General features: G+C 43.7%; 1 pseudogene; it reads left to right on the top strand.

The window, feature by feature from the left end:
• Window positions 1-15377: 15377 nt before the first annotated feature.
• Window positions 15378-22693, top strand: part of LOC147728819 (elongation factor 1-gamma-like) — an 81578-nt pseudogene continuing 74262 nt past the window's right edge.

Consider the following 22693-nt stretch of genomic DNA (forward strand, 5'->3'; position numbering starts at 1 on the left):
GGCGAGTTTCCAATCCTTCGTCACGACCTCTCCTTCGGGCATCCGAGTCGCCGATGAGTCCCTTCGTGGTCGCCAATTTGTGGTATTGGGTTCTCCAGGCCTACATACTCCGCAGAATACCCTCTACACCATAAAAGATGTTGGCACGGAAACTAGAAAATGCAAAAGACAAGTTTATTAAGACCCCATGTGGTGGTGGTACATTCCTACAGCACCCTTCGGTAATGCAAGAAGTATCACACCGAACATCGGTGCAAATCCTTCTTTGATACAGTTTTACAGCAATAAAAACATAGGCGGTACACAGTTATAAAGTTTTAGGTACAAATATGGTCATTTTTGGAACACAGCCAACTCATGGGAGGGGCTACAACACCACTGGTCAGTTTGGCGAAACATTCCTAAGTGATGACTGTTCAATCTAAACTGCGCATGTGTGAGCTTGACCAATACTAAAAATAGCCTGTTGCTGGGCAAACTTGAGTGGTCAGTGGTACAGAGGAAGGACAAAAGGGCATGCTGACCACGAGGCAACGCATTCACTAAAATGGCCGCCGATACATACAAAATGGCGTCCGGCAACTATAGTCAAGATAAGGGAAAATACGTGTAGCAAAGCTTAACGCTAACCCGATCACTGTCAAATTACGACATTTGGACATGTGTGTGCGCAACACCAATGTAGATTACATTTCAGGGGTGCTACAGGGTGTCCTTTGGACACCCCTGGCACCCTTGAAATCACATCCTTATTTGCGATTAGCAAATTGCTAATCGCAAATAAGGAATAACTCCCCATTCATTCCTATGGGCCTTTATGGGGAGTTATTCCTTATTTGAATGGGGAGTTATTCCTTATTTGCGATTAGCAATTTGCTAATCGCAAATAAGGAATTTGTAGGAATCGCAATTAATTTAGCGATTCCTACATGAATCCCGTTTTGCAAGTCCTTAATAGCGATTCCTTAATAATCGCTATTAAGGACTCGCAAAACGGCACTATGATGAATCTAGCTGATAGTGAGCTATTTCCCAGTGTCACGTGATGCTGAAATGTCAACAGTGCCGAGGTTCAAATGTGAGCTCTGAGCTAGGGAGTCTGCCGCTCCACCACACCTCTCAACACCTCTACATGGAGCTGTCGGTTTTAACCAAATCAACAGACAGCCTTAAAGCGTGTTTGCAGACCAAAGTGTATATAACAACATAAAAATACAGTGGAAGTGAAATGTGTGGTGAAGCTTTTATGTTAGCAACCAACAATTCACCCTTATTACACCAGCCGCATATTTTTCCCCATGGTCCCCCTACAGATACATAACATTGTTATTGTGGTGAAAACAGGAGCACATGCTCAACCGATTTCCACATCTTTTCTGAATTTAATTACAATCTAAATTAGGCTGTTTAATCTGACTGGGGGAAGAAATCTAAAACAAACCTAATATTTTCTCTTATACAAACTTCCAAGTTGATGGACTATGTATGTACCTGAAAAACTAAGAACTCTTATTTCTATGAAATACCAGCCATTTCGTCTTCTCAGATTGCAGCCTACTTTCGCTCTCCATCTTTAGTACAGGGACATTTTTGATTCAGGCCTTGAATGAGAATTTTGAATTATGTGATATCTATTACAAGGAAATCTCTTCTACCTAGCCCAGCCTGCACTCCTCTGAATACATTCCATGTTAGGAGAGCGGATGCATCACACTTCCTCATTCCTATTTCTTCTAATGTGTCTTTTGCAAGCCTTATACAAAACTACATCTCCCTTTGCTAAACTCCCACCCCAGAAACATCTCGCAATGTGTCTTTCCTTTTTCCTTGCCATTCTATTGTCTTTTTGTCTTTCTCCCTTAGGGACATGAAGCAGCACATATGAAAGTGACAAAATGGTATTTCAGGATTGTTTATGTGTAGGAAGGGACACCTTCCTACACATAAACAATCCTCCCCTGCACGCAGACACCATTGCACTATGGTGCAAGGGTGCCTACATTGTAGTGCTATCGCAGGGGGAAACGCAAGGCTGCACCATATCCTTGTAAATATGGTGCAGCCTTGCATTTCAGAAGTGGCAGAAAGAGGCGTTAAGCCAGGAAGGCTAACACCTCTCTCTGCTACTTCCTTGTACATATCCCCCTGAGCATCTTGCTGTAGACAATGGAATTTGGTATTTTTCAGCTTTAATCAATCAAAATATTCCATTTTAGAATTTCTGATCACATTGTTTTTAGGAACCCACAGGACAATGAAAACCCAGTTGAACCAGTCAAACTAGGAAGCATGCAACCCACCTCGAATCTAATAAACTACCACATACGCTCTCTTCCTTGAATAAATGAAGGGGCTTCTTGATGACAATCTTCCTGAGACATGAACTTTGCAGATTAACTCAGAGATCTTACATGCCAATTGATTGTCTTTCAGAGGTTGCAAGGACAAAGAAATTACTAATTCTAACATTGAAAACCTCCAAAGCATGACAGTCTTGTTGACCCTCCAGTAACTGTTCCTCCAAAAGAAAGTTAAACTAAAAAACCATTGCCATCTGAAAGATCTCTACGTAAGAATCTATCTCTTCTTCTAATGCATTCCATACAATGGTAGGCCATTGGCCAAACATTGAATAGAGATTGTGGGCACAATTTTAGACAGCTTGTTCAATGTGGCATATCAGTCTGTCATGGATTTAGGTATTGTTCCATGTTAGACCTGTCAGCCTTAGGGTCGTCTTCCCCCCCCAATTTTTGCCTTCTTCCTCCAATTCTTCTGACCTAGTTTTTGCTGGGCTTAGGACTCTGAGCACTCTACCATTGCTCGGCAAGCTCCCAGTCAATCCCATCAGGATGTGGTCCACTGCATACTGGTCCTCTGCAGCCAGATGCACTGCTCCTGGAAAAAGGTGAACAGCAATCTTGAGGCCAGTCAAGAAGTTATGAAACTCTGGTACTACCAGAAGCCCACTATGGTTGAGTTTCAGTGTGCAACTAAACCATACATGAAATAGCAACGGGTCAAACAAGAATAGAACTATCTAAAAAACTGTGTAATCTGAGCAGGGGTACAATCACGAAATCCAAAAAGAGTAATTCGTGGTGAAAAATTATGTTCCCATCAGATACCCATCCTGTACCGCCCTACATCATTTGGGATCCTTCACCCGAAGGAAGTGGTAAACATCCACTATGGATTAGGTAGATTGTGGCCTAACCTGGTCAAGGAATACACAAATGTGGTGGTAAGATTTAATGGTATCAGGGGGTAATCCGACTAGCAGTGCAAAAAAGAATAAGTGAGTGACAGTGCTGTGTGCAAATGTGGATCGTTAAGATTGGGTTGTGGAAGTGGAAAAAAATAATTTTAATAAGATCCTATCCACACCCAAGGATAAAAACAGTGCAAAGTAGTGTTTAACAAATAACTACTTAAATGGATTATAGGTCGACATGATTCTGCAGTTGATGTGGGTACAAACGATACCCTCCTGCTTCATCAGGACCTTAACATGATGCTACTGCTAATATGTGAAAAAAGTGAAAAAGAGGTAATACACAAAATTCATATCACCTGGAAGTTGCCCATGCAGATGATCCAAATGGTCACGCAGTAACAGAGGACAAACAAAGACAAAGAAAGTACACAGTTATTGGCAATAGTCTATGAAATAGACACTTATTGTGATGAATTGCATTTGCCAGTGATTTGCTGGTCAGAGGGTTCTTTATAAATAAACTATCTTGTATCGGTAAACATGTTTACATCAAGAACAACGGATAACAATATATCCACTCACCCAATTTGTGGGGAATTCACTCTCCACCTCACCTGGCTACAGCTCAGGTAAATATGGAGCACCGCTCTATTGGAAGAGAAAGAGGAAGAACAGACAAAGGAAGGACTGAAAAGCTGTAATGGTCACACAATATTTCATGTGTCAAGTTTTCTTTATATAATTAAAAAAATATATAAAAGTGTGCTTACTTATTTGCAAGTTTATGGACGATTTCAGATGCATGTACTCAGCCATTTTTGTTTCAACTTTTATATATGGCTTGTTGTACTTCATATCGAGCCAGCCAATGGTTCATGCCAAGCATTTGCGTTAATGTTATGCGCCAGCTTTTTACATATGTTCATGAAAATATGCATTGTGTATATCTCGAGACACTCGCATGGTTCTAGCAAAAGCGTCGGTTTAAATGCGTCCAGTATAGATTTAAGTTGCATTTCACTTGATTTTTTGAATTAATTTTTTTTTAAAAAAACATGCTCAAAGAGCATTTTTAAATCGTTATGGGCTAAAGTGCATTTGGTAGAGCAAGCACCAAATTAAGACCAACCAGTTTGTCAAGCGAGTCATTTGGTTTAAATCTCGCGCTCTGCACCTAGCTAACAATCTACGATATAATTTTTGAAAGTACACTCTAAAGACCCCATTAGCAAAGTGCATTTCAAAGAGCACTGATTGAGGTCTTGCGTCAAAGGAGAACAGCAGTTACCCCGGCCCCACCCTGTCCCGCTTACCTGTCCGTCGGTACTCCGGACATCCGTCTTGGCTGTCTTGGAGGGAGGTACCTGGACGGACAGGAAGCAGCCATAAGAACGCTCTAGCGAACGTGATACGAAGTCACGTGGTCATAGGAGAACGTCACGTGACTTCGTATCATGTTCGCTAGAGCGTTCTTATGGCCGCTTCCTGTCCGTCCAGGTACCTCTCTCCAAGACAGCCAAGACGGATGTCCTGAGTACCGACGGACAGGTAAGCGGGACAGGGTGGGGCCGGGGTAACTGCTGTTCTCCTTCGACGCAAGACCTCAATCAGTGCTCTTTGAAATGCACTTTGCTAATGGGGTCTTTCGAGTGTACTTTCAAAAATTATATCGTAGATTGTTAGCTAGGTGCAGAGCGCGAGATTTAAACCAAATGACTCGCTTGACAAACTGGTTGGTCTTAATTTGGTGCTTGCTCTACCAAATGCACTTTAGCCCATAACGTTTTAAAAATGCTCTTTGAGCATGTTTTTAAAAAAAATAATTAATTAAAAAAATCAAGTGAAATGCAACTTAAATCTATACTGGACGCATTTAAACCGACGCTTTCGCTAGAACCATGCGAGTGTCTCGAGATATACACAATGCATATTTTCATGAACATATGTAAAAAGCTGGCGCGTAACATTAACACAAATGCTTGGCATGAACCATTGGCTGGCTCGATATGAAGTACAACAAGCCATATATAAAAGTTGAAACAAATATGGCTGAGTACATGCATCTGAAATCGGCCATAAACTTGCAAATAAGTAAGCACACTTTTATATATTTTTTTAATTATATAAAGAAAACTTGACACATGAAATATTGTGTGACCATTACAGCTTTTCAGTCCATCCTTTGTCTGTTCTTCCTCTTTCTCTTCCAATAGAGCGGTGCTCCATATTTACCTGAGCTGTAGCCAGGTGAGGTGGAGAGTGAATTCCCCACAAATTGGGTGAGTGGATATATTGTTATCCGTTGTTCTTGATGTAAACATGTTTACCGATACAGGATAGTTTATTTATAAAGAACCCTCTGACCAGCAAATCACTGGCAAATGCAATTCATCACAATAAGTGTCTATTTCATAGACTATTGCCAATAACTGTGTACTTTCTTTGTGTTTGTTTGTCCTCTGTTACTGCGTGACCATTTGGATCATCTGCATGGGCAACTTCCAGGTGATATGAATTTTGTGTATTACCTCTTTTTCACTTTTTTCACATATTAGCAGTAGCATCATGTTAAGGTCCTGATGAAGCAGGAGGGTATCGTTTGTACCCACATCAACTGCAGAAACATGTCGACCTATAATCCATCTAAGTAGTTATTTGTTAAACACTACTTTGCACTGTTTTTATCCTTGGGTGTGGATAGGATCTTATTAAAATTATTTTTTTCCACTTCCACAACCCAATCTTAACGATCCACATTTGCACACAGCACTGTCACTCACTTATTCTTTTTTGCACTGCTAGTCGGATTACCCCCTGATACCATTAAATCTTACCACCACATTTGTGTATTCCTTGACCAGGTTAGGCCACAATCTACCTAATCCATAGTGGATGTTTACCACTTCATTCGGGTGAAGGATCCCAAATGATGTAGGGCGGTACAGGATGGGTATCTGATGGGAACATAATTTTTCACCACAAATTACTCTTTTTGGATTTCGTGATTGTACCCCTGCTCAGATTACACAGTTTTTTAGATAGTTCTATTCTTGTTTGACCCGTTGCTATTTCATGTATGGTTTAGTTGCACATTAGGGATGGTAGCAATGCTTGGTCAATAAATATTCCCTCTTGACCCCCTTTGTTTATATATGAGTTTCAGTGTGACCAGAAGGAGAGGGTTATGTGTATTATGAAGCCTGTGGAAGCCATAACTCTCCAGGATTGCTGGACAGGCAACTATGAAATTAAGGAGTGGAAGGAAAAGTCCATGTCCGTGGTGGATATCAAGAACCCTGGAAACCCCTTAAGGATATTTCATGTGAAACGCTTCAAACTCCATTTTGAGAGAGCTACAATGAGCATGCTCCTGGTTTCAGATGAAAGAGTGGAAGAGTGGAGCAAGCCCCTCCTTGACCTCTTGTCTGCCCAGGAACACGACTGTTCAGTGGAAGGTGTCAACCTCTCTCCTAGACTGACCCCAGAAAAGCAGAGGGACTGTGACCAGTTGCTGGGAAAGTTTGCTTCTCTGTTCTCCCTCACCCCTGGACTCTCACACCTGTGCGTCCATGACATTGATACTGGAGACAGTCCACCTGTTAAGAACACAAATTACAGGTTGTCAGATAAGGTGAGCACCACATTCCACACACTAGACTTCGCATCACAAGCCCAGTCGATCCTGATGCACTGGGCCTTGCACCACAGCCTCACCGCATCCCATCCCAGGGCCAATAGATTGCTTTAGCTGCGCAGCACATATTTGACCCAGATAGACGTAGCACTTCAAAAAAACAGGATTTAGGGTACTTAGGGCGTTTAGCCGTCACTGTAGTGGACCCATGCTCCATCATGGTCAGCCTGAACCTGTCACTTAGTCCCAGTCAGGTGCTACCAGACATCCCCAATAGCACTTTGTGCTTTTTGGCACTATTTCCACTTTAAACATTAACATTTAATATTGAATTTTTTACGTTTTTGTCTTGTTTTATTTATTACAAACTACTCTAATGTTTTAACTATGTTCTAGGCTCCTTTTGTGGTGTGTTTTCACTGTTTTACTGTTTGAACTGCTGCACACATATTTTACATACTACCTCTAAATTAAGCCTGACTGCTTTGTGCCAAGCTACCAAGGGAGTAAGTACAGGTTAATTTAGGGTTTGCCTGTACTTTACCCTTTACCCACCTACAGCTCAATTTATTACACTCCTGATTCCTCCATTGTGCGTTATTTTAGGGAAAATAAAGTTAGGGATAAGTAGAAAAGTAGTGGTGGAGTAACAGAATATCCGCAAACAGAAGAAATTATATCACTTATCATCTAGTAACATCCAACTCCCTAGTTTTTCATCACAGGCAAAAACTAAATCAAGGGCTCGATTCACAAAAGGCTTTCTCATCGTGGTGGCCCGGCAGTGGTGGGGAGTCTTCGCACTTGTGGTGGAATCTTAACAATGAGAAATCTCATTGCAGAGATTCCACCCCTAGTGCGGAGACTCCCTACAACTGCGAGGCCTCCTCCAAGTGTGCAGAGGTCCTTTGTGAATCAGTCCCCAAGTCTTTAATTATTTATTAGGACATTGTTGACCAGTGCCCTAAATTGGTCAACCCTAACTGAGTACAATGACTGACTTTCATTACTTGTAAATTCAGGAATTTTATTTTAGCGATTGCTCAAATATTTTTTTTTAGGTGGAGTAAAATCTATATTTAATCTCAACTTTAATACATACATAATGTCTATTATATTTCATTTTTAGATTCTAATATTTAACTGTGTCTTCTTCCCAGTTCTGCATGGAAGCCTGGCCCAGTTACATTTTCCTGATTTAGCTTGAGTAGTGGTATACTGGTTTACTTAATTATTAACAGTTTTGCAAACCACAAAGGAATTGGTATTTTGACCACAACTAAGCACTGGTTTAAAGAGTACACAGCACAGGAATAAAAGAAGGCTGTAAAGTCAGTCAGAGGGCTAAGTAAGTCATCCTTTTTGATATTACTGTGATGCAACATTCATAATGGACTGTCTGTAAAATTGAATCTTTAGCCATGTTCTGAACTGCAAATAATTAGGCATTTCTTGTATTCTGAATAAATTGGTGCATGGTCCGTACACAATGAAAAATCTTTATCAGTTGCAGCTGAGTTGATGGGTCTATGTAAAATTTGTTTTTTTGCACTCAACCAATACTATATATACCTGTGATTGCAAGAGCCTTTTGGATGTAACTGTATGTTACTTTTTCAGATTGGCTATTGTGGCAAAAAATGAACATGAAAACATTGTCTCCTATTTTTATTGTTCCTACTTCGCTTGTTTTTAATTTCAACAATTAGTTTCCTTGAGAAAACCCAGAGTAATCTACATAAACAACCATGTGCTGAATTTATAATTGTATGTAAAAAATACAGAGAGGCAGGACCACAATAGATCCCAATTGCTGCATATGCCACCTTTAGCGGCACCCCTCGTACTGGTTCTTAAAAACGTTCCCACCTTGAGGAAGGGCCAGTTTAAAACTACGATTCAGTTAATCGATAAATCTCTTCACTGGCTGACTGCCAACACAACAAGTCTGACAAGGGGGGATCGTGGGTAGCTAGCCAAATCCCCAACACCAGCATGGCAACAAGGGTAGGGAGGATGGGACCGACCGAAAACACCTTGGAAGGGGATTGTGTGGTACTCCATTTTAATAATCCATCAATATCGATATCCCTTCTGTTTCAATTACACAAAGCTCCACCTAAGGGTACACAGATCTTAGCATTACCTCTTAGCCATTTCTAAACCCCTCCCCCTCAAATGGGTCTGGAACCAGTACTGTACTATAGGGAGCAATAAGCAAATTCTACCCCTCTGGGAAATCCGGGTTTACCCCTTACAAATAAATGTGCCCCTCTTTATGGTATGGACCTCTGTGACTGACTGCCCCCAGAGGGGCCTTCCTCATCGGAAGTCACACTGCCTGACATCATTGAGTCCCCTAGGTCCTCTGAATGGAAGCACATTTCTACTAGCATCCTGGAATGTGGCGGCTATAACAAAGAAACTGGGTGATGATCACTGGGTACAAATTTGGCAGGATTACAATATAATCTCCCTCCAGGAAACCTGGGCTGTAGATCCAATTTTTGTAAATGGCTACCCGCTACCAGTCCCGTCGTCATCAGGGAGGTCTAAGGGGGGGGTCTATTTAATACTGATCCCAAATATGTCGGCCATGAAAATAAAGAAGTTTTAGAAAAGAGCCCGCTTTTCCACATCCTTGTCCTTGAGTTGGCTAAACAAGGAGCTTGTATAATAATTTTGGCCCTAATACGCACCTGGCCGTAGATGAAGTAAATAGGGAATTGGATGACATACAAAGCATAAAGGGACCCATATACGTCATCTGGTTGGGAGATTTTAACATTCACCCTTGTAAACATAACCTAGGGAATGTATGTAGTCTGGTGGAACTCATGGGCAACCCAATATATATTACTTTTCCCATTGTATTTATGGTAAAAGCCTCAATCGGACACTCTCGGCCAGGACTATGGTGATTGTGGATAAGCATTCCCCCCTCTCGGACTCCCTATTAAAAACTTTCTTACGATTTGACCATGAATCGGATTCAGGATTTTATCCTGGTGTCAAACTGAGAGCTGTATCTACGTCAATGCCCAATTCTCGACTTTTAGCGATCATGCCGTTTTAACCTGTGAGATCCGGTCTACCCCCAGAGAAGTGCCCAGTCAACAGGAAATAGAACCACCATTAATAGCAAGAAGAAATGGTGACCAATTAAAGTGGGCCCAAATTGACAACTCAAATTTCTTTTTGAAAACGGTCAGTAACTCTCTTGACAGTATCGAAACCTGCTTGGATTTAAATTCCTCCCCCGTGTAATGTTACTAGGTTAGCATGCTAACATGGTGCAAGTTTGATAAATCCAAAAGGGCTATGGGCTGGCTTGACTGCGGTTTTATGAATCGGAGCCCATATAGAACATTCTGAGCTGAGAAACCTGGTGAATTGAGCAAGTTTAGGCAGACAACGGCTTGACTACGCAGGCAATCGACCTGGCAACGCGCGCGATTACGAGCGCGCAGCTGTCGCGCGCAGCCCCGCCGAAGACCCGCCAAAGAGCTGCCCGTCTGCGCCCGTCCGCGACAGGACGCGGCGTAGGGGGCTAGGGCTCTTTGTGGTATGGACCCCGCTATTGCAGGTACTCGTTTTATTTCGTATTCTGCGAGTGTCCTGCGCCAGCTCCAACCCATGCGCACCTGTGCTACACGATTACCCGGCAAGACACTTGAGGGTTGTTTTTCTTGTCGACAATGTCGTTATCAATCTATGGTGCCAATTGACAGCTCTCATGTTAATGCTCCCATATCTACTTCCTCGAAAGAACTTAAGTGTCTCCTCCTTAATGTACGATCCCTTCCAAAACACCAACTTCAGATTTGGGATCTGATCTTTTCTAAGCAACCCGACATATGTTTCTTCACTGAAACGTGGATGAAACCCCATACTACTACGGCTATAACATTAGGGGTCCCAGTGGGTTATAAAATCATACACGTGGATAGGCCTATTAAAACTGGAGGAGGATTAGCTATCATTTTTAAAGACACCTTTAAGATAGTAATGATAGAACAGAGTTTTACCCCTCTTTTGGAAATCATGATTTTCAAAATTAACCTGACAAGCAATATCTCATGGAAGGGCGCACTAACATATCGCCCACCGGGACAGAATCCAGATTTTGCTTTATCTCTTCTGGAATTACTGGCCCCCCATGTCAGAGCTAAGGAGGACTTTCTTCTCCTTGGGGATTTTAATATACATATGGATAACCCTGAAAATCATGAATCTATACAATTAACAGCAGATCTGTCCAATCTTGGACTAGAGATAAAAAACAGTGGGGCAACTCACACAGCTGGTCATACCCTTGACTCTATTTTTACTAACTGCACTAAAATAAGGTGCCTTCCTGCTACAGAAATCCATTGGACTGATCATTTTTTGATTGAGTTCTATCTGGCAGGAGCCACCAAACAACCATCCAGAATACCACCTCCTCCTATTTTCCGTCGCCAATGGCACAAAATATCAGTTGAGAATCTGAGTGAACACTGGCAACAACCCCAATTCACCGAAGGAGACTCAGCTGAAGAGGCACTGGAAAAGTACAATAAATCTCTTAAGTCAGCTATTGATTCTCTCGCCCCGCTAAAACTTCATAAACAGTACCCTCCCACTAAACAAGAAAAGTGGTACACTCTGGATCTTAGGAAGGAAAAACAGAAATGTAGGAGACTAGAAAAAGTATGGAGGAAATCAAAAAAGGAGCAAGAAAGGAAAATGTTTTTAGAAGCACAATCAAAATATTATAAAAACATAAAACTCGCAAGGAAAAATGATTTATCCCTACAACTAGAAGAGGCGGGAAACTGTCCGAGGGAATTATTTAAAATCCTGCTAAGTTTTGTCAAGCCATCAGCTAGTGAGAGCCCTGACGATGCCTCACAGACATTGTGTGATGAAATCTCCATGTTCTTTGAGGACAAAATAAATCTGATTTATAATAAAATCTTGGCTTCACAAGGCACAGTAACAGGGCCCCCCCCTCCATGTGCACCCCCTGCACAGATTAAAAACACCTTTCTTACTATTCCACCAGTTAGCGATTCAGATCTCCCACTCCTCATCAACCATATGAAAACTGGCTCCCTGAAAGATCACCTTCCTGCAAAAATGGTGGCCCCGTTAATTTCCATCTTGGGGCCCTCCATCCAGTCAGTTATGAACATCTCACTGACGAAAGGACAAGTCCCGAGAGAATGGAAGATAGCGGTGGTAAACCCTATTAGGAAGAAGGCGGCTTCCCCCTGGACAGACTTGTCCAACCTTCGACCTATTTCCCTCCTACCCTACATTGCTAAGATGACGGAGAAGGGAAACGGCCACTAAAACGAGGCAGTTTCCACGAAAACCTTAACCACGCATGCATTACACCGCATGCGTGGTTACAACGAAAGCCTTTACCACGCATATGTTTACTACGAGGTACGTAGTAAAGGCATGTGTGGTAAAGGGGACAATTAAAAAAGGGGGGGGTAGGGGGGGAATCCCCCCCTAAAAAAAATAAAACTAACCTCAAGTCGAGATGGCCTGACAATCGGCGTCGTAGAAGAGGAAACGGAAAAAGAAACCGCTCCCTCTTTATGACGTATGACGTCACCACGGAAAAATACGTGGAGAAGGATTAGCGTGGAACTACCATTCCGTTGTAACGCATGCGTGGTAAAGGCATGCGTTACAACGGAGATCGTTGTAAGAACATACAACCGACGGAGAAGCACGTTAACACCCACCTATCGAATCACCTTGAAGCAGCAGAAGGCCTGGACCCCTCTCAATCTGGGTTCAGGCCAAACCACAGCACCGAATCAGCCCTACTAGAAGTGACCAATAACATCAGGTTGACACTGGATAGTGGGGGGTCTATGATTCTGGTGCTGTTGGATTTGTCTGCTGCTTTCGATACGGTGTCTCATGAAGTGCTTCTCGACCGTCTGAGGGGTGTAGGGCTGGGAGGAACGGCCCTGTCTTGGGTAGAAAGCTTCCTTTCCTGCCGCTCTCATGAAGTCAGGCTGGGCTCCCACAAATCCATCTCTAGGGAGCTCACCAGGGGTGTGCCACAGGGCTCATGCCTTAGCCCCACATTATTTAATGTGTATGTGGCCCCCCTGGCCGACTTAGTGAGGCCATTTGGGTTTACCCCGATATCCTACGCTGATGACACCCAGCTGTTGTTCCCCTTTAAAACTTTCTCACCTGCCCTGCAAAAATCTTTCGCAGAAGGCATGAGGGCGGTGTCATGTTGGATGGCTGAGAATTGCCTTCAATGCAATGTGGGCAAAACAGAGGTTTTATTGTTCGGGGAGGCAGCAACACTATGGTCTGGGGAGTGGTGGCCCACAGAATTAGGACCAGTTCCTGTCCCAAAGCAGACTGTCAAAAACTTGGGGGTGTTATTCGATCAAGCCCTGACTTTTAAACATCATGTCAACCAAGTTGCGGGCACCTGCTTTAGAGCCATCGGACTTTTGAAAAGGGTGTTTCCCTATATACCCGATGGTCACAGGAAAACTCTAGCCCAGGCACTAGTGATCAGTAGATTGGACTACTGTAATGGCCTTCTTGTGTCAACTAATGAAGGCCAATTAAACAAACTACAAGTAGTCCAAAATACGGCGGCGAGGTTAGTTCTCAATGTGCCATCTAGAACTTCCTCCCGCCCTCTACTAGTCAAACTTCACTGGTTGCCAGTGCGGCAACGCACAAAGTTCAAAATTCTGTGTACCATTCATAGGTGTCTGATAGGAAAGGGCCCCAAATATTTGACTAAAGTTTTCTACCCTATGTACCAGGCCGATCACTTCGATCGAGTAATCTTCACCTATTACAGGTCCCAAAAATAAAAAAATCTCGCCAGGGAGGTCGTGCTCTGGCACACACAGGACCTGTCCTTTGGAACTCCCTTCCCCTTCAATTGAAACTCATTACCAACCATTTATCCTTTCGCAAAAACCTTAAGACCCACCTTTTTTCTTCCAACTAATCAGCTTATGATTTATTACTTCTGTTTATGATCAGGCAGGGGTCAAATATACTTGTTCCATCATAAGCGCAGAGATATCCTTTCGGGGATCTAGTCAGGCGCTATAGAAGCACATAAATAAATAAATAAATAAACGCAGCTTGAGTGGAGAAGGAGGGGCACCCAAGCTCCAGCAACTGCTATTAGCATCGCTGCATGGAGTAAGTTCGAGCAGGGCACTTGGCGACCTGAACAGCCTGCGTGGACCCCGATCGCGGTCCTCACCGGATCTCTCAATCGTATGTTCCACCCAATACTGAAGGTACCTCAAGTGAGCAGGCAGTAATAGTGCCACATCTAGCTCCCATGGACACCGGAGCCCTACAGTAAGTGTGGGATTGGCAATACAAAGATCTCAAGTGCCAATCTCTACAGTGTTAACAGATGCACTTCCTTCCAGGCAAGCTTGGATGACCGCGAGTGGCTACCCTGAAAGCTACCGCTCCCTGTAGCCTTGACTCTTGCTCTGCTTTGTATGGATCGTGGGTATTCTGGAACAACTAGCGCTTTGGTCACACGGTCGACTCTCTATTAGTGCATTGTTGGGGACGCAGTGGTGTGGAACACTCAGAGTCCTTTATACCCTGAAGTGGTTCATCATTGTTGATACTCCGTGCTGCATATTGTGACACCTGGCACAGATACCAAGTGGTCAAATAGAGCCCAGTGGCACTCTCTTGGTCCACTGGCTGTGGAATTGGCCTTCCTTGTGACAGAGAGAGACCACTCATAAAACATAAGCAGTTGTGCTGGGAGTGAGCCAAGGATATCGAGGTCACCAGCAGAACTGTCTGTGCTGCCCCGGAAACCAAACAAGATCTTTGGGGCAGATTTACAAGGAAGTGCCACAGCGCGGCAATGCAAGCTTTTTGGCTGTTCCATGCTGTTAGACTTCCAATGCACAGGAAAGTGGCATATTTACAATAATATGTTGCATTCCTGTGCTCTCTCCTGCGATGGCGCACAAACTGCTGCCATTCCCCGGCGCAGGCACCTTTGCCTGCATCATGGGGAAGATTGTTTTTGTGCAGAAAGGGACACCTTCCTGCACAAAAACAATCACTACAGGCAGTTTCCTCTTTCAATGCAGGCTGTAGAATTCAGCGCGCATTGAAAGAGGAAATAACTAGGAGAAATGAGAATGTTCTCCTCGTTGCACCTCAGCATTTCAGATTTACGATTTCTCGTAAATTTGGAAATGTGTCTTGTTCCATGGGTGATGCGTGGGAACACCCACAGCAACACCCATGGAGCGCCCCTTTCACGCAAAGTGCTTCCTGTAAAGGGGCCATATTTACAAGGACAGGAAAGGCCAGGCAGGGTGGCTTTTCCTGTCCTTGTAAATATGGAACTGTAACATGCGCCACCAGTACGTCACAAAAAGTGATGTACTGGTGGCGCGGGGGCTTGTAAATCTGCTCCTTAGTATCTAAAGCTTGTGACAGATGACGGCAGTTCAACTGATCTTCTAACTTTTGTGCTCACAAAGACTCAACATGGCTGGAGGACGAAGTACCAAATCCACCCTGCAGGCCAAACTTGACAAGTACGCCTGGAACAAGATAATTGGCCAAAAACAAAAAGACGCAGACGACTTGCCTGGGAAGCAGCAAGATGTTGATGGCTCACTAGAACTGACCCTCCAAGATATAAGGACGACCATCACGATGGTTAGAACGTCACTGGAGACCAGGATTGACTCTGTGGTTTCCTTAATACGGGCAGATAATACGGGCAGATATACGATCCATGAATAGTAGAATCAAAGAAGCCGAATCAACTGCCAATCCTTAATCAAAGACACGTCCACCCTTCAACAAAGAATGAACCTACAGACCTACAATGAAAGGATGGAGGTGCAGATGGATGAATACGAAGGGTGCTCAAGGCGCAACAACGTGTCAATTATTGTAGTTCCGGAACGCGGTGAGGGGCAGGCAATAGAATTGTTTGTTGAAGAACTGGTCATGACATACCTACACCCCCTAAGATTGTCAACATTCTTCACTATTGAACAGGCACATAGAGTACCCGGAGATAGACCTAAGCCTGGAGTGCCCCCAAGGCCCATAGTGGCAAGAGTTTTCAACTATAGGGACAGGGATAATATTATGCAAACGGCTCAAACATCACTTCCAATTGAATTCGGAAATGGTAAAGTGTCCATTTTTCGGACTTCATGATTAAGGTCCAACGTCAATGACACAGTTTCCTTGAAATAAAAAGAGCCCTGTGAGAAGAAGACATCAAATATGCGATCCAGGCCAACCTATGAGTGGAATCGGAGGGAAAGGTATGGTTCTTTAACACCCCTAAGGAGGCATGGGAGTGGCTCGATGGATGGCGAGTAGCGGGGAAGAAAAATCACCAAAGTCAACGAGACAAGTAAGGGAAATCTCGAGTGGATAGAAAGCGGGATCCACACCTGGGGAAAACCCGGCGAACAACGATGGCAAATAAGGACTAGTCTGTATCGTTTATTTTCATAGTACATGTCTCATTGGAATTCTTCTTTTGAGCCCCAGATAGACTCATCTCCCCAGATGGACAAACATGTGAGGGCGGTACACAATCTGATGGACTGTCCCTTATCAGGGACACAAGATCGAACAATGGAACATTAGATGGGGTGCCTGGGGATTTGAAGCATTGATTTAGTATTTCATTAATGTCATGGTGAACAGTTGGAAGGTTGGCCCATGCATCACAAGTTTAAGGGGTTGGCGATAGGTATTCTGCAGCTTGGTGAGGCGGGAGGTTCTGAAACCACCATGCAGGGAGGCAGAGAGGGAGGTTGAGTTACTGTTTGATGGGGGGTGGGTCTACAGTCACCGAAGAACTCTGATACACTCTACATTAAATGCTCTGAGGCCCAATGACAACCAAATTGTGACAGAAGTGAGATAAAGGGTTGTTCAGTTAAGTTTATGAACAGTTTAGACAGGGTTGACAAGAGACAACTAGCTAGCTGGTGACACCGCACTTCATACTCCTGATATGGCATAACCAACACTATACTGGGCTAGTCAAGGAAACGGGGCACATGAAGGGACTCCCTCAATGGTTCAGATTACCACACTATGTAAATATGGGGCCACCATTGAAACAAACTTAAATTGTAGTCCTGGAACGTCAATGGTCGGGGGACAATGTATAAAGGGGAGTAGTTCTTCAATATCTAAAACGTCACTCACCAGATGTGATTTTACTCCAGGAGACACACTTATTGGGCAACGCGTGTAAGGCATTGACAAGATGGGAATTGAAACTCATTGCACACTCTGGGTTTGGCTCTGTATCACGAGGAGTGGGTATAATGATTCGAAAAAGTTTTCAGATGACGATTGATCGTATATGGACAGACAGTCTGGGTAGATTTGTGGCAATCTCGGGGAAATGCGAGGGGCGTACAGTAAATCTAGTTTCAGTATACATACCACTGGGCCTTCACGCCCTGGCCTTTAAAGATCTTGGTGATATCTTGCTTGCCCTACTAGAGGGGAGACTCATGATTGGAGGCAATTTTAACTATACGCTATACGCTAGATTGCTGGCCCCAAGAGACCCACCGCCTGCTGATACAATAATTCATAATTTTCTGGGAGCAATAGGAACAGTGGATACTTGGAGGGCGCTCCACCCCTTGGAACAATAATACACATTCTACTCAGGGGCCCACCACAGTATGTCTAGGATAGACTATGTTGTAACAACTGCGGACTAGTTAGAATGAATTAGAGATTTAAGCCAACTTGCAAGGGGTATATCGAATCACTCGCACATCTGGGTCCGTATAGAGGTGGGGGAACCTAAAATTGGTAGGACGGCTTGATTAGTCCATGGTATCATAAGATCCCCCACATAAAAGAAAAAATTGTATGCAACACAGAGCTTTACTTTCAAGGAAACAAGCATTTGGTTGTCTCAGCTCAGATTCTGTGATAGGCATACAAGGTGTCACTATCTCTCAGATCACTGGAGTCAAAAAAGAGAAACAGGCAGCGTTAGTGCGATTAGAAACTGAAATATTAGAACTGGAAGGAAGCTCTGAGATGTGTACTCAGATGGGGTGAGGGATGCCTTAAAAATAAAGGAACATACATCCCTGGCCAGGGATGCGGCCAGGGCACAATAAAGGGCAACGCTTAGTAGGATATATGAAGTCCGGGAAAAGGTCAGGAAGTTGCTGGCCGGGTTGAACTGTAGGAAGCAGGTCAATAGAGTGGTGGTGGAACTAGTGGTAGAGTCTTGTACACAAATTACTGAACCGCAGGAGATCGCAAATTCATTTGGAGACTACTATCGTAGTATTTACACAGATGCAGGTGCACATTCCCTTTTGCAAAATATTTCTTCGCCCTTGCTCTCAGCAGAAGAACGATTGGCCCTGGAACAAGACTTGAACATCACAGAGGTAGAGAAAGCCATACAAGTGCTATGAGTGAGGAAAGCGATAGGTCCAAATGGGTTGCCCATTGAATTATTCATAATTGCCCCGAGTAAGATAGCACCATATCTGACCAGAATGTTCCATGAGAGTTGCAAGGTCGGCACGCTCCCAACTAATCAGAGGTTGGCAACTATAGTTGTCATTCAGAATAGTGGGAAGCCTAAGAATGTATTTTCCTCATATAGACCAATATCATTGTTTAATGCAGAAGTCAAGATCCTAGCGAAAATACTGGCCACACGTTTACTGCGTGTTATAACAAAACTAGTCCATCCAGACCAATCTGGCAGCCAGAAACACCTCTCCTAATTTGCGGAGACTGCAGGGAGTGCTTGACCAAGCCAACACGAACGTTGAGGACCCGGTGGTGGTGTCTCTTGATGCGTCCATGGCGTTTGACACAATTGAATAGTCCTATATGTTTTCAGTATTAAAGAAGCTGGGATTTTGCCTGGGCTTTTTGAGATTGGTCCACCTCCTATTTCAAGAACGACTTGCCCAAATAGTAGCCAATAACTGAAAGTCCCCATGTTTGCACTTGGAAGGGGTACCATTGCTTTTTGCCCTAGTGCTCGAACCATAGGCAATGTGGATATGGAAAGATACCATTATTTGGGGGCTCCAGTGGGAAGAGAACTGGGAAGACCGTATCTCACTCACTGTCGATGATAGTTTGTTACACTTGGCATCCCCTGCATAGAGTGTTGCATATTTTTATAGTATTTGGAACTTATTCTGGGTACAGGATTAACTGGACCAAATCTGTCATCTATGTCCTCAGTGGTAAATTGCCTTCCTTGCCCAGGGGTTTCACAATTACTGAAGCGTAGACAGGGTTCAAATACTTGGGAATTCAGGTCTCGAGGGACCCAACGCACTTTCACAAATGCAACCAACTGCTGCTGCTGCTGCAAAGACTTAGAAGCAATATCTAACATTGGGAATCACTCCCACTGTTCCTACTAGGGCACGCAGCCCTATTCAAAAGGATGTCCCTTCCACGTTTCTTATAAGTTTTGCAAAATATGCCGCATCCAGTGGGAGCAAATCGATGGAGGGTGCCCTAAGAGAGCTATTGTGGAAAGGAAATCTGTTCAAAAGCTCACACGAGGATAGTATGATGGGGGAATTGGCCTCCCTGACATTAATAGATATAATTGGGCGGTGAAACTCACTGCGATAAATCAGTGCACGTACAGGCCACAGGGAGATCCTGGATTTCACATGAATAGATGGCTGCTCCCAGGGGGGAATTTTACAGGGGCATTATACACTAATCCCACCAAAATGAAACTGACGGGCCCACTGGACATGCGGTCCAAGTATGACGGACTGCCATGAGGATCCTGGGCTGGGAGGGAAAGATGACCCTGGCCACCCCACTGTGGGACACTGAGCTAATTGACAATATAAAACACACCAGGAGCTTCGACTGATGGGACTTAATAGGAATTTCCAAGGTTGGAGACTTTTGGAGGGCGGGATAGATAGTCTTCTTCGTCCAACTACAGGTTGATTATGATCTAGCTAACACATTAGATACCTACAGATCCGACATGCACTGCAAGCAGAGATAAAATAAATGGAGAGACGCCACCAACATCCTCCCCGCTACAGGGCAGGGTCCATATAGCTGGTATACAAATCCTTATCAATACCATGTCTGACCCCCTTCTCCGACTCAGAGCTAAACGGGAATATGATGTTGCGGTCCTGGAGGATGAGGAATGGTTTGAGGCCTTAGCTTCTCCCAGAGAAACGAGCATCTCTTCTAGGCTTAGACTTATACAGCTGAAGACACTCCATAGAATTTATATTGCGGGACCAATGTTGGTAAAGATGAGTTATTGCACAGATGCCGGATGCCTGTGGAGATGCGGGCAGGAGGGCACCTTTGTGCACGTACTATGGGAAAGTATGTTATCCAGAGGTACTGGTCTGAATTGGCAGATGTATAGAGCATATAATGGATAATAAGATTGATTGTAATATTAAGCTGTGTCTCCTGAATGTATGGAGCCCTACAGACTTAAACACCAAAGAGAGGCTATGGGCGACCCTTGGAATGATAATCGCCAAAGGAACATTGCGAGATTGTGGAGAGCACATGAACCACCAACATTAATTGCATGGGGAGAAGACATCGATTGGTGCATGCTGATGGAGAGGACAGTGTATGAATCCAGAGGATGCCCCAATAAATGGACACATATTTGGGGTAAGTGGAATGAGTATCGAGAAGAACTCTGTGAGAACCCCGCAGCCTAGATGGAGTAGCGACCCGGGGGAGATTGCCACGATTTGATTCAATGTAAAATGTGTGTAATTGGCTATGGACTGAGGCTTGTGGTTAGATCTGTGCCAGCAAAATCTTTGGAGGCACATGTTTGTTTTATGTATATACTGTATAATTCTCTATTTAATTAAAAGTTTCACAAAAAAAAGAAAAGCCTTAGCACTAAGGGTACAACCTAGAGATCCAACATTAATTGCCTCTTTGCATAGGGAGTATAAACTGGCAAGAAGGTCTAGGGAGAGGGTAATGAGGGAGGTGATCTGGGCTAGATTAGAGAAGGCCTCAGAATCAGGAAATAGCAAAGAGTTTTGGGACACAATTAATGCACCCTACTTTAAGACCCCAGGAGACCCTGCTTTAGACTCCTATGTAGGTGAAGATGATTAGGTGGCACACTTCTCAAGTATTTTTTCTTTCACTACTCCACCGCCCAGTCCCCCTAACCCAGTAGGCACTAACCCTCAGGGAAAGTTAGTGTTTTCTCTCTTAGAAGATGAGTGTAATGATCCGAATTTATAAAAAAGGAGGTAAGGGAGACCCCAAATATTATAGCCCTATCTCCCTTATAGACAAAATAGCTAAATTATGGGTTGTCTCCTCTTGTCTAGGCTTGAGACCTTGCCGCGGGATAGGATCGTTTCCAAAAGGGGAAGGGCCCGTTAACCAGTGTCGGAATCTCCCCCTTTTTATGGATAAATATACCAGAGCTAAGGGTGTTACCTCGCTTTTATGGATTTATCTGCAGCCTTTGACTGCGTGTCCCACTCAAAGCTCTGCAATATTATGATAGAGATGGGAATCGACCAGCCCTAATCAATTTTAACCGTCAACTGTATTCTGACGCCTCTGCATCAGTTTGGTATGGGAAGAATGGGGAGCTCACCTGCTCCTTTAAGATCTTAAGTGGGGTAAGGCAAGGCTGTGTCCTCTCATCATTTCTTTCCTCAATGTATACAAATAGTGTGGAGGAGGCACTGGCGGGTGCAACCCTGGATGTCCCCAAATTTGACTCCCAACGGCTTCCTATTTTGGCATATGCCAATGATGAAGTATAGCTTTCCAGAATGGGCTTGAGTCTCCAGCATCTCATAACAGCATATATGGCTTTCATGAATACCCAGGAACTAAAAGTCAATCAGGCAATGTCTTTATAATAATTTCAGGGACAGGGACAAAAATAACATTCCATACTTCCATATCGACTCACTAAAAATTGTGTTGGTCAACTCCTTCCCATTTGTAGGAGTTATTTTTGATAAAAATCAATCTTGCACACAGCTTGTGGAAGAAAGGGCTATGGCTATGGTTAGGAGTCTAGCAGCAGTAAAATATTTCTCCAGGAGGCTGGGTGCTAGACCTCTTGGCCCCATCAAAAAGATCTGTCAAGCCAAGACAGTATCAGCCGTGACCTATGGGGCAGGCGTATCGGGTATGGCGCCCATTGAACCACTACAGATAATTGAAAATACATTTCATAAATTGCTAACCTCTTTTCCACAATCCTACTCAAATGATGTCCCCCATACAGAACTGGGCCTCCTTTATATTACCAACTCAATTTGCTTGGCTCCATTCATGCTGTGGTTATTGATCTGGCGTAGAGACACTGTACCCGATAACCAAAGGATCATTAGAGACATACTAAAAATTTGAGAAACACAGCAAGACCACATGGTTAAATTATGTTGAGTGGGGACTTAGTGTCATAGGCTTGATAAAACTTTTTGAGGATCCAACGACAGGTAAAAAGTTTTTTAGGCAGAGGTTGGCCGAGACTTTTAAGTTGATGGCCCAATATGCCTGCAGAGTGAGGAATCTTGGTGTGCAGATGGTCTGGATGTACCAACTAACACCCCTATTGGTCGAGAGAAAGTTCTTTTATTTAGCTTAGGTCCCACTCTCACATCACAAGTTCATTCTGCTGAGATTCCACCTGAACCTGATCCCGTTGATGTTGGAGTATCCGGGAAGAGGATTCAAGCACCCCCACTAATCCTTGTGCCCGCATTATATTTTTATAAATCACTGCCCAACCCGTCCGTCTGTTTTGCAGAAGCATCTTTTTT

Source organism: Lissotriton vulgaris, chromosome 3_1, assembly GCF_964263255.1.
Source record: "Lissotriton vulgaris chromosome 3_1, aLisVul1.2, whole genome shotgun sequence".
In the NCBI taxonomy this organism is placed as follows: Eukaryota; Metazoa; Chordata; class Amphibia; order Caudata; family Salamandridae; genus Lissotriton; species Lissotriton vulgaris.